Genomic DNA, 13,237 nt, shown 5'->3' with positions numbered 1-13,237 from the left:
TGGTCAAAATTGGGCCAGTGGTTCTTGAGAAGAAGTCGAAAATGTGAAAAGTTTACAGATGGACAGACAGACGGACAGACAGACGGACAGACAGACGGACGGACGGACGACGGACAAAATGTGATCAGAAAAGCTCACTTGAGCCTTCGGCTCAGGTGAGCTAAAAATATTTAAAAGTGATTCTAATATATAGAAAAATTCAACCAATATGAATCATTCTCTTATACAAACACACATTTGTACTTTCACCTATCAATCGCCCTATGACACTATTACAAAAGATATACGGGTAAGATATTTTCTTCATCTTAATGAGACAATACTGGCAAGTCCGAGCAAAATTTCAGTCCTCCAAAAATTGTCCACACCTCCTGATGTCCGTCGACAATTTTTGATTTGAAAGTTGAGACGAAAGAAAAAATGATCCGGTCACTGTATCAATTTTTTTTTTCTACAGCGTTTTTTTTTTCCTTCTCTATCTCTACGTCCCAGCCTGAGTTTGTATGTAATATAAAAACATGGTGGTTTGCCTCTGTTCACTGACACAATAGTTAGCAAGTTCAGTCCACGTGTTTGTTTTTAAAATTTTCTTTTTGGAGGATCTTAATCGCAGCAATGGAAGCCGACAGCACCACCATTTCCCCAACGTCAGTGAGCCTCACGATTCTGGAATAATAACGTACCATTATAACGAGTATATAAACGTATATCACCCCTACAGACATAGCATCTTATCATTATTCAGGAAGGTTAGAGAAAATCTAACAAGTGAAACATATCTTAAGTCCATATATAGTGTGTGTATACTGAAATACAACTATTATTTGGGTCATCTTTTAATCGGTATTCTTCAGTTTAAAATTAATCTGTGACAATGAATTTCCGCAACCTATCATGAACATTTTCCACACATACAAAGCAAAATTAATATTTTTTGCAAGTGAAAGAAGGTTTCAAACAATATTTCTTGCTAACGAATAAAAGTTGTTTGGCATTATTTTCGCCTGCTATAGCCTTTGTAGGTGACACCCACCTGCCTTCTGAAGAGCCTGCTAAAAAGCCCACCCCGGGGCGGGGGAGGGGGAAGTTCTTCAATCAGGTCAGGAGGGGGGTCCCCATCTTCATTGAACACATTTAGTTCCTTAAAACAATCCATTTCAATCATCTAAAATAAAAACATAACTGCATTTTACAACCATTGTCAAACTGAAGAAGTAAAAAATCATATCAGTAAAAACTGTAGACGTATTACACTTAGAGAGTGCATCGCTGAACGTCTTGTATATAATAAATTAATATCCAACATATTAAGATAGCGCTTCATCAAATCTACGCTAACTTGTTGAAAACCTAATTTCCTCTAAATATGATACATCTAAAGTACCGGTGTAGCATAATATTTTGATACCGCGATATATTGAACCCGGGTTAGGGATCAACCGGTATTCAGTTGATTTCTGATATCACTGACTTTTATACATCACTTAAAAAAATGTGGTCTCCTGCTTTTTGGAAGAGAGAATTATTATTTATGGCAAATTGTAATTGTCTCGTCTGTGACGGTCTGTCCATACCAAAAAATAAAAATTATTTCAAGTAATAAAATTCTGGCCAAAGACTATGGTTTTTTTGAACTGCAATGAACTTAAACATCAAGTCATATATATTTAAAAATTCCAAATTGTGCCATTATATGTAACAAACAATAAAAAATGTATAAGTCCTGTCCTGTCTCTACTGGTGCAAAAGTTGCAGCCTATGATTACCTCATTCTGCCATGGTATTGATAAATTGTGTAAAACAGAAGTGCCATAGAACATGCTTATAATGAAGTACCAAGCACTAACAATTTTGATTTGCTATAAACGTAATTTGTTGTATCCGTTAAGTTCACAAAACATTTTAAAGCAATGTGGAATGAAACTCATTTCACTGTAAGAACAGTTCGTAATAAGCAGTTTCGGTATAACTGTGTTTTACTGTACTGACTCTGTGACGGCCTATCTTTACCTCATTCTGCCATGGTATGGATACATTGTAGTTAACAGTAGTGAGTTTATGATGAATTATGATTTATTTACCTCATTCTGCCATGGTATTGATACACTGCCCTTACTGAACTTTGTATAAAATGAGTCGTCCGTTGCGTCTAGGTTGACTCCTTTGACTGTGGAAAACTGCTCTATATCCAGGACATCTTTACAGTACACGGCTCTTTTCTGCAACATTAAAGAATTCATTATCAATTCAAAGTATAATATTAATGACTTTGCCATTAAATACCTGATTTATCAACTTTCAAGCATTGATTCAATTGAGCCTTTGTACCTCAGACAATACTGTAAACCAACTTTTATTCGCATGTGAGTAATACCCAAGAGTTTCATGACCTACTCTAACTCGCAACCCGAACCGCCCCGAACGAAGTCGGGGGCGACATATTGCGATTGTACGCATGTTTTTGTTGTCCAGGCTGTTTCTCGGAGATGGCTGGGACAATCTTCCTGAAACTTTACTCAAAGGACGATCACTGGCTGAAGTTGTGTTGTGTTGTCATTCAGTTTCAAAATGGCTACCATTGCCATGGAAACCTGCAAAAAGCGACGAATTTTGTCCGCGAGCGTTCTCTATGGTCCCTTGGACATTAGTCATGAAACTTTTTTTATATAAGTGATTACTGTAGATCACTAAATTTTCGCGACACCATATTTTCGCGAGATAGTCATTGACTCTTTATTAGCGAGACAAAATTTTCACGAATTGTGGTTATTGCTCTATATAATACTAAGGAATACTATTATTCGCGAGAATTAAATTTTTGCGAGTACACTAGCTGTCTCGCGTAATTACGCGAAAATAAAGTTCTCGCGAGTAAAAAGTGATTTACAGTAGTAATTGTAGTTGTGCGATTCGCATTTAAAATTTTCAAATACTGTAGAAGTACTTTTTTCCGCGTGGTATTAATTTACGCTATGTACGCGGTCACAAATTTTCCGCGGAAATTTGTCCAAGTGAACTTAATATAAATGTAAGTGATATAGTGACAGTGTAGAGAAATCTGCGTATTTTTCTACCCGCGGATTAAACAGAAATTGAGATTCCGCGGAATAATGACCCCATGGAAAAAAGTACGTCTACAGTAATCGATTATTGTCATGGAAACCAGGGGAAAGTGAGAATTCTTAAATCAAAGTACTGAAAGGACTGATACGAATTGATGGTTGTCCAAGCTTAGCTAATGGGTATTGTTTTAGTGATACAAAAAATGAAAGTCTTGTCTAGTTGGGGACGACATACGCTATTGCTTGCAATAGCAGACTTTCTAGTTCTTTTTTCTTCTTATTTCTTCTCCGGTACTTTTTTGTCCGCAAGTGTTTTAGGAGACTGTTCACCCAACTGAGCTAAAACATTTTGGGTTAATTGGTGTGAAGTGTAGGTGTGCGGAACGAAGGTCATTTTGCGCGCATGCATGCACGTGCGGGCGCGTGAAATTAGTGAAATGACATATATTTAATACAGCCATTACTTTGACATTTTTTTATGAAATGCCTTGAAACTCGTTATATAAAGATAAAATAATAGTGTAGATAATATGACACTGTCAAATTAGCAAGAACTCACGCGCATGCACGTTCGCTTCGCTCTGATTGGCTGAAACAAAAATCTCAATATCTTTTCTGTTATTTGACGAAATGCTTTGAAATTTTAAACATAGTCATGCATTAGGATATCCTACAGTATGATATATAACAATTGTCATAAAAACACGCGCATGCACGTGTGCTGCAATCTGATTGGCTTAAACTTTAAATGGCTGTAACTCCCTTGTTTTTCAACCAAACAGGATGGGATATAGACATAGACAGACATAAAGGACACCTACAAGAAGGGACGGTATAATCATCATGCAAATGCATGCACGTGCGTACACATGCAATGCGTTAAGTTACAAATGCACTTGATTTAGCGTATTTTTTAATACTTTTTGATTAGATACCTTAAGAAGAGATGATACAAACTTTTGTCAAAATGTTTGAAAATAACGACTTGAGTCATGCTTTAATGAATGAAATGAACAAGTTTCACCGCGTACTTTTTAACGTTTTAGTCAAATTTTCACAAAAAAGGAATTTGAAGTGAAAAATATTTGTAAAGATTAATAAGGATGGTTTCAGAGAGGCAAGCTTTTGAACATCATAGAAGGGTTACAATATCTTTATATTCTAGAAATATATTATATGCATCATTTTCAATGAAATAAGGCCAAAAAATATATACCAATCCAAGCATCCATTTTTGTTTGTATCATCTGTCCTTAATATAAGTTTAAAGTATTTTGATAGTGTAGGTAAAATGATGTCATTTTGCATATGCATGCAGGGCGCTCAAGTGCAGTGCAAAAATTTGCAATATACTTCGTATACTTAGGAAAAACATTGTTAAAGTCTAAGATGCAGAGTTTGCCTTATTAAATGAAGCCTAGAGGAATGAGGCACCAAAAGGAAGTTGGGGAGCATTTGGGGAACATCTGTTACGGTTCCCATTACAATCAGCCCTAGTTTGACTGTGTAAGGGGTGGGATTTCGGGATATGATTGACAGATGGGATCAGAGAATCTGTTATTAAATACAATTTTTAGAGATTATATATTGTTTAACGTCCCTCTTGAAAATTTTTCACTCATATGGAGATGCCATTACTTGCCTGTGGAAAGCTGCAAATTTTGTCCCATACTCGGCACTCAGGGCCATTGAGCAGGGAGGATTCTTTTAAAGAGTCATATCCCCTAATACCCCGGTTATTGCTTTGATCATTAATGCTATACTTCAATCAACAGAAGAAAACAGAAAACATCTTTTACTTTTTGTGAAACATTTATTGTTCTTTGTTGTTAAATAATGATTGTTGATGACATTTTGTATAAATTACACCTTACATCGTATGAATGAATACATATAGGATGGGGTCAACATATAGACTGACTAGAGATATATAGATATACTCAACAAATATGGAATTATCTCTTTAAACATTTGTTTTTGTTTTATATACTAAATGAGATACACCTTGCACAACAGCTGACGATTACTATTCATCCCTTTGGAAGAAGAAAAAAAAGAATGTTAATTGTGACGTCATCTTATACATATGTTTGTGCATGGTCTTAAAAAAAGAAATATCATGAAATAAATTGCGATAAACTGACCATTCAAGCCATAATTAAGGGAGGCAAGAAGTGTTTGGGGGGCTGTACATAAGCATAAAATGGCAAAATGAAAAGAAATGAAAATAATTTGCTTACATGTACAACTTCACAGCAATGACAGGTATTTTGTCAATGAATGAGCAAACATTGTATAATTAGTACATGTAGTATTAATATGGGTAAATGATTGCAAAATCTGATCACATTAATGAAAGGAAAACAAAACAATAATATATAATCAGGGGACATAACCTCATGCCTTGAAAGGGCCATAACTCATGAAACAAGAGGCCCACGGGCCTTATAGGTCACCTGAGCATTCTGCAACAACTTTCCAGTTATTGAATTTGATTCATGTTTTAAGCCAGATGCTATATGGCATTCACAATTTTGAAAGAGGCACCATTGATCATCATAACAATACACTTAGCAGTTGCTTAGGTTGGTTTATTGATTTAAATATGCCCAATAATAAGTTCATAGGATCTTCATGAACGTTTCATGAACATTTCATGAATAAAATGCATGAAAAATTCAAGGAAATTCATGAATTATTCATAATCACCTCGCAAGGGTACTGATACCCATACGCAAGGTAGGGGAAAAAAATGCATTCCAACTGATCAGTAATATTCAGCAATAATCAGTAATGCCCCTAACACTGTGAAATAAACCCCTGACCCTAGGTCCACACATTGCACAAATTTTAAAAAGGCACCGTTAAAATTGTTTATCAAAAAATAAATAAATGTTTTATAAATACAAGGGAGCAGATTTCAAACAATTAATTCATTTTCAGTATATAAGTAGAGCCCCACCCCCACCCCTGACCCTGGGGCCTTGAAATTCAAAATTTTGCAAGATTAGGGCCCTTGCTCACCATGACTATTTAGGTAGTTCATCTGCTTCATACCCAGTGACAGAGAAGAAAATATTTCAAAGATATAATGTATATTCACTATATAATCAATAGAGCCCCCCCCCCCCCCCCTGACCCTGGGACCATAAAATTCACAGTTTTGGTAGAGGCACTCTTGCTCATCATAACTATGTACTTAGTTAGTTTATTTAATACCTAGGAGCAGAGAAGAAGATTTAAAAAAATTCATGTATTTTTACTATATAATCAATAGAGCCCCGCCCTAACACCAGAACCCCTGACCCTGGGACCATAAAATTCACAATTTTGGTAGAGGCACTCTTGCTCATCTTAACTATGCACTTTGTTAGTTTATTTAATATCTAGGAGCAGAGAAGAAGATTTTCAAAGAATTCATGTATTTTTACTATATAATCTATAACGCCCCCCCCCCCCCAACACCAGAAGCCTTGACCCAGGGACCATAAAATTATTCATAATTTTGGTAGAGGCACTCTTGCTCATCATAACTATGCACTTAGTTAGTTTATTTAATACCTAGGAGCATAGAAGAAGATTTTCAAAATAATTCATGTATTTTTACAATTTAAATAATCTATAGAGCCCCCCCCCCCCCCAACACCAGAACTCTTGGCCCTAGGGCCATAAAATTCACAATTTTGGTAGAGGCACTCATGCTCATCATAACTATGCACTTAGTTAATTTATTTATAAATATCTAGGAGCAGAGAAGAAGATTTTCAAAGAATTCATGTATTTTTACTATATAATCTATAAAGCCCCCCCCCCCCCTACCAGAACCCCTGACCCTGGGACCATAAAATTCACAATTTTGTTAGAGGCACTCTTGCTCATCATAACTATGCACTTAGTTAGTTTATTTGATACCCAGGGGCAGAGAAGAAGATTTTCAAAGAAATCATGTATTTTCACTGTATATAATCAATAGAGCCCCGTCCAAACACCAGAACTCCTGACCCTGGGGCCATAAAATTCACAATTTTGGTAGAAGCACTCTTGCTCATCATAACTAACTACTTAGTTGGTTTATTTAATACCCAGGAGCAGAGAAGAAGATTTTCAAAGAAATAATGCATTATCACTACCTACTTATTTAGCCCTGCCCTAGCACTAAAACCCCTGACCCCAGGGCCATGAATTTCACAATTTTGGTAGAGGACTCAATGCTGATTACAATCATGCAAACAGTTTGACTGCTTGATGTCCAGGAGTAAAGAAGAAGATTTTTAAAGATTGCATTAATTGTAGTGGTTTTGGCCCCACCCCTCAGGCCCCAGGGGGGCAGGGATCATGAAATTCACAATTTTTGTTCCCCTTCACCCATAGATGCTTTGTGCCAAATTTGGTTGAAATTGGTTCAGTGGTTGCAGAGAAGAAGCTGAAAATGTTCAAAAGTTTACGAACGACGTACGACGTACGACGTACGACGTACGACGAACGACGACGGACGAAAACAGATAGCAATAGGTCACCTGAGTTTACTCAGGTGACCTAAAAATAGGCAAGAAACCAATAAGCACCAAGGTTATTTGCTTTGCCAAGTGTTGTGTTTCTTGTCTTAATGCTGACATAACCTGTTCCGCAGAATAAAGATAATCCTAGAGTAAAAATGCTACAAATACAGACCTCTGTCCTGCAGATTTTCAAGTGCCATGAGAAAAAAACAAATAAATAAATAACTTTTTTTTAAATCAAAACCAGAAGGAGTTGTTAGAAAATTTGTGTATCTCCATGACATAAACTGGATATCAAAAAAATGTTTGAAGTTGCAACACCGTCTATGATGTTGGTCAGTTTCAGAAAAAAAAGGGGGGGGGGTAATAATTATAGAAATTGCAGTAATTATGACCTCAGGCCATATCTACATTAAAAAAATTAGTATTCTGGTTTGTAAACTAGTCTAAAGGTCGTTCTTCTTATCAGTTTTAAGGATCTGCATGAAATACATATTTTGATGAGGGAATTTGAGGGGAAATCTGGTACCAGAATTCTTGCCTTTTTTTAGTAATAAAAAAAATCAGATTAAACTATATTCAATTTTAAACATAAGAATTTATCAGTTAAAACATCTGAGGCAGATATGTTTATGAATGCTGTATTGTAACATCTTAAACCTAGCTATAATACAGATGAATTTTCTCTTTTTTAACTCAACAAAAAAATATATACTTCAAGCTTACAAATACAGAAGTGAAACATGCATCAAATATTGGTTAAAATACTCAGGAAGCATTTTTATCAAACTCAATATTTGACATTTTCCAAATGTTCATAAGCACACAGAATAAAAATATTAAGATACATTGCACAACCGATGTTTGCCTTGCTAACAAGACATTTGGAACCTTATAGTCCTTCTTAAAATAAATAGTGTTAGTACACATCTTAATTGTTCAATCGTGCCAATACTGTGGAAATGTCTTTCCATCTTGATGTTTTGTCCACTGTGCTTAAAAAATTCTGCAAAAAGTGCTTCTGAGTCATGATGGTACAGGGACTGAGACACCCCAAGTACTATAATGATTTTACTACGTGTATTTTGTGTAGATATTGCTTTGGCATTCATCTCTCAAAAGAATTCTGAGAAATGTCCTTACCTACAAATACTGAAATCACTTAAATATTGAGCAACTTTTTTCCAGTATATATTTTGCATGAAAGAAAACGTGCAAAAGCCTTGGAAAGGAAAGGGTGTCGAATGCTAGAAGCCAAGCAAAGAAAACGTTTAATACATTGTACATATTAAAAAGGAAAAAAAGGGTTTAGCGCGCAAAGGAATATCAATTAAATACCCACTTAATAAAACCGCTGAAAAAAAAAATCAAAAATGACACAAAGAATATACCCACAAAAAAGGTTTGTTTCAGTGTGCTGGCAAATGAACTTTCAAAAACTGTGCATTTTTTTTCTTCAAATAATATTGAAATACAATGTCATCTGTACAAAGAATCAAGTAGAAAACTTGTACTGGATTCGGTTACAAGTACCATACAATAAATATTTTTTTCATTCAACAATTAAAAAATACAAGACTGAAACCAGCAGCCTAGTTCTATGAAGTTTTGTATTTTCATGGTTTGTCTTTAAATTCTTGAAATGCATTTGATATGACACAAACGTGTTTATGTATATACAAACATTTTGCTATAAAAAATATCTTTTAAATTAAACCATCAATTTAAAACAATTTATGCAGAAATTCAATGAATAAAATGCCAAATCATCATGAATTGAAAATCAAAGGCAATCTTTGTAAGGAATAAAAGGAAATCTTTCATACATTTTCAGCCTTGATATTTATAAAAATTCCAAAATATCATGCACTAAATCGGAATTCAAAGCTCCAAAATGCTCTTCATGGGGATTTACTAATTCCCAGTTTCCTGACAGGAAGTGATGTCATTTCTATAATTAAAACTGGAGATTCCCACTTGAGATTCTTTACAAACTAAACTTCATTATGACTACTTAAAGCTAGAGCATTGTCAGGTTTGAAAAGTCCTTTTTAATCTGATTGCAAAATAATGTTTCCAAGGGGAAAAAAGTGCAAATTTTCATGAAATCTGTTGAAAATAGTGTATTTTACTTAAAATTGGTGTCAAATTTAATTTTTTTCTTATACTTGTAAATTCTCATATGAAATCAATTCCAAATGGCTTTATATAAAATTGTTATAAAATGTTTAATTCAAGTGTGATCCATGATGTATTTCAGTTAATGTTGCACAAATTTCTCCCAAAAAACAACTCTCCCCTTGCTCTGATGCAGCACTAACAATTTGAATACAAATCCAATGGCAAATTGATCCTGCTGATGTAGCCTGCGAATGTTCCTAACTAAACATGCCACATTAGTCTACCTTTAACTATAAACCATTCTAGAAATAAGTATTTTAGCACTACTTTCATGTAAGTAATTTTTTTGACAAAAAAAGGACTCATAAATACACTGTAAATGGAATCCCTTGTAGAAAAAATGATTTTTTTTTTCTTCACCTTGCCTTTTCTCTTCTACTCCACGTCAAAATTATACCCTTGCTATAGAAATCTTTTCATACCATGATTTAAAAAATAAACTTGAAGATAAATCTCAACCAATTTGCAGGGGGAAAAAAGATAATACACTTAAACATTGGAATCATTTCATGAAAGAAAAAAAACTTGTCCACAGACTTTAAATTCCTTTAGAAGATTCAGAACCAAATTTATATTTCTAGGAAGCTGAAATTAATGGTAACTGTGGCAGAGGCATCAATAACAAAGGCTTTAGTATGGTGGATGGTGAATGTGTGAGGGGGAGGGGGGTCCCTCCTATGTAAAACGTTTAACACTTTTTGAAGTATATAATCATCACACACACATACAATAAACATAATTTGGGGGCAGGGCACAACATGAACATAGAATAATCTCTATCAATAATTAAAAATATTTAAAAGTGATTCTAATATATAGAAAAATTCAACCAATATGAATCATTCTCTTATACAAACACACATTTGTACTTTCACCTATCAATCGCCCTATGACACTATTACAAAAGATATACGGGTAAGATATTTTCTTCATCTTAATGAGACAATACTGGCAAGTCCGAGCAAAATTTCAGTCCTCCAAAAATTGTCCACACCTCCTGATGTCCGTCGACAATTTTTGATTTGAAAGTTGAGACGAAAGAAAAAATGATCCGGTCACTGTATCAATTTTTTTTTTCTACAGCGTTTTTTTTTTCTTCTCTCTATCTCCACGTCCCAGCCTGAGTTTGTACGTAATATAAAAACATGGTGGTTTGCCTCTGTTCACTGACACAATAGTTAGCAAGTTCAGTCCACGTGTTTGTTTTTAAAATTTACTTTTTGGAGGATCTTAATCGCAGCAATGGAAGCCGACAGCACCACCATTTCCCCAACGTCAGTGAGCCTCGCGATTCTGAAATAATAACGTACCATTATAGCAAGTATATAAACGTACCCCTACAGGCACAGCATCTAATTATTACTCAGGACAGTTAGAGATACATTCATTGTCTACCAATATCTTAAGTCCATATACTGTATGTGTATACTATAAACCAGCTATTATTTGGGTCATCTTTTAATCTGGATCAATCTGTGACAATTAATTTCCTTGACCTATGAACATTTTCCACACATATAAAGCAAAATAAATGATTTGCATGAAATTAACATTTTTTGCAAGTGAAAGAAGGTTTCAAAACAACATTTCTCACTAAAAAATAAAAGTTGGTTGAAAGTATTTTCTTCAAACCTGATACTGTAAACCAAATTTTATTCACATGCGAGAAATATCTGTGAGTTCTGTGACTGACTTTAACTCGTGAACATTAATCGCCGTTTACCAAAAAATTTTCTTGGTATTTGTAGAGAATATTTCTTCGGTCCAAAAAATCAATTGTCGCAGATTCAAATGGACACATTGCATATAAAAGATGAAATGAATAATAGTTGATTTACAATATAACCTCTGTAGATGACACCTACCTGCCTTCTGAAGAGCCTGCTAAAAAGCCCACCCCGGGGCGGGGGAGGGGGAAGTTCTTCAATCAGGTCAGGAGGGGGGTCCCCATCTTCATTGAACACATTTAGTTCCTTAAAACAATCCATCTCAATCATCTAAAATAAAAACATTATTGATTTTTACAATCATGATAATTGAAGAAGTAAATTTCATTTCCACAAAACTTTCAGTTGATTTCTTCACATTAGTTTTACTGAGTTTTATACTTTTATATAAGTTGACCAACTGAGGTCCCCTACTTTTGGTGTGTAATTGGCTGGATGCAATTATTTGAGGAATCTTGTCTCATTCCGAAGTAACTGGTATGAACAAAGTTTGTTTTTGTAACAGAATGACAGACAAATAAAATTTATAGTATATGCAATATATGCAAAAGCAGAAGACACAAAACTCCATATACATGTAGAGTAGATGCCTTCATACATTTTTGTACAAGTTTGTACTGATATGCTTGTGACATTTCACATTTGCAGTCAGTGCAACACTCTATTAATAAATCCACATCTAGTTGTTTCATAATGCATGTTGAAAAAGTAATATGTATCAAAGAAATAAATGACGACCTAAAATTCAACCCTGCACATTGATATACAGGAAAGTCTGATTCTAAACAAAAAAAAAATAGCTTCAATACTTTGTAAATCAATGTTCTTTTTATAGAAATACAGCCTACTCCGGATATATTGTAATTCAGGGGACCATGCAAATTATTTCAATATATCCGTAATTCAATATAATCGAAATCGTGAAGCCACCATTTTTTTAAAATTAAAAGTTCAATCCCGATCTTAAAATAAAGAACAAACCCGAACAAATTAATTTTGTCATTGTTTACCTATAACAGTGTACAGATCGCATGGAATATTAGTCCTTGAAAGTTTAATTAAAATTGTTTCTTTGTAATTCTTTTTTATCGATAAGACAATCTTCAACTTCATTATTATTCCCCTATCGCATTTATTTACATTTTGGAGAAAAATCACCGATGTCAATTTAGGTTTATCATTAGCCATTCACAGTACGTATTTAATTTGAAAGTTAAGTTTTTTCTAGATCTGTAGGGGTTTCTATGTTGCCTTTAGCCTAAATACTTCCGTATTATATACATGGAAACAAAGAATTTAGCAGTGAAAAATTTTATTTCGTAAGAGCATGCAGTATTAAAAAAACATAAGGTGCACGTGAAAACTGAATCATTCACACCTTTTTATATCAACTGGTCAGTCAGGCATAATTTCTGTCACCAACCGTAACGACAGCTGCCAGGGAGTACTTCAATATAACAGTTATGAAAACAACTCATTATCACCTGTGGGGACCGATTAGTGGCTTCAATATAAGAGAAATTTCAATATAGCGGATTTCAATATAACCGTTATTTTAATGCAAAGAGTATGAGAGTAAAAAACTGGGGATTTATTTTTATTTCAAAATAAGCGGAATTTCAAAATAAGCGAGTTCAATATAAGTGGAGTAAGCTGTAGTTAGTTTGTGACTGTCTGTGAATATCCTGTTCGACCAGAATGTATTGATGCACAGAAATAGTGAGTTTATGATGGACTATGACTGATTTACCTCATTCTGCCATGGTAT

The 13,237-nt window shown here is 34.4% G+C and overlaps 2 long non-coding RNA genes across 3 annotated transcripts; both read right to left on the bottom strand.

The window, feature by feature from the left end:
* Positions 1-65: 65 nt before the first annotated feature.
* Positions 66-2,213, bottom strand: LOC134257690 (uncharacterized). Of its 2 annotated transcripts, none has more exons than XR_009989979.1 (3): positions 2,082-2,213; positions 1,034-1,165; positions 66-666 (listed from the first exon to the last, which is right to left on the bottom strand). It is a non-coding gene; the product is annotated as an uncharacterized LOC134257690 (long non-coding RNA). The 2 variants fall into 2 exon arrangements; XR_009989980.1 differs by lacking the exon at positions 2,082-2,213 and adding an exon at positions 1,767-1,791.
* A 5,904-nt stretch (positions 2,214-8,117) lies between these two features.
* LOC134257691 (uncharacterized) lies at positions 8,118-13,237 on the bottom strand. The gene is made up of 3 exons (XR_009989981.1): positions 13,220-13,237; positions 11,608-11,739; positions 8,118-11,035 (listed from the first exon to the last, which is right to left on the bottom strand). It is a non-coding gene; the product is annotated as an uncharacterized LOC134257691 (long non-coding RNA).

This window comes from Saccostrea cucullata, unplaced genomic scaffold (assembly GCF_032062105.1).
Source record: "Saccostrea cucullata isolate Sc308-1 unplaced genomic scaffold, CSIRO_AGI_Scuc_v1 ctg16095, whole genome shotgun sequence".
Lineage (NCBI taxonomy): Eukaryota > Metazoa > Mollusca > Bivalvia > Ostreida > Ostreidae > Saccostrea > Saccostrea cuccullata.
This window is presented reverse-complemented; position numbering and strand designations above follow the sequence as displayed.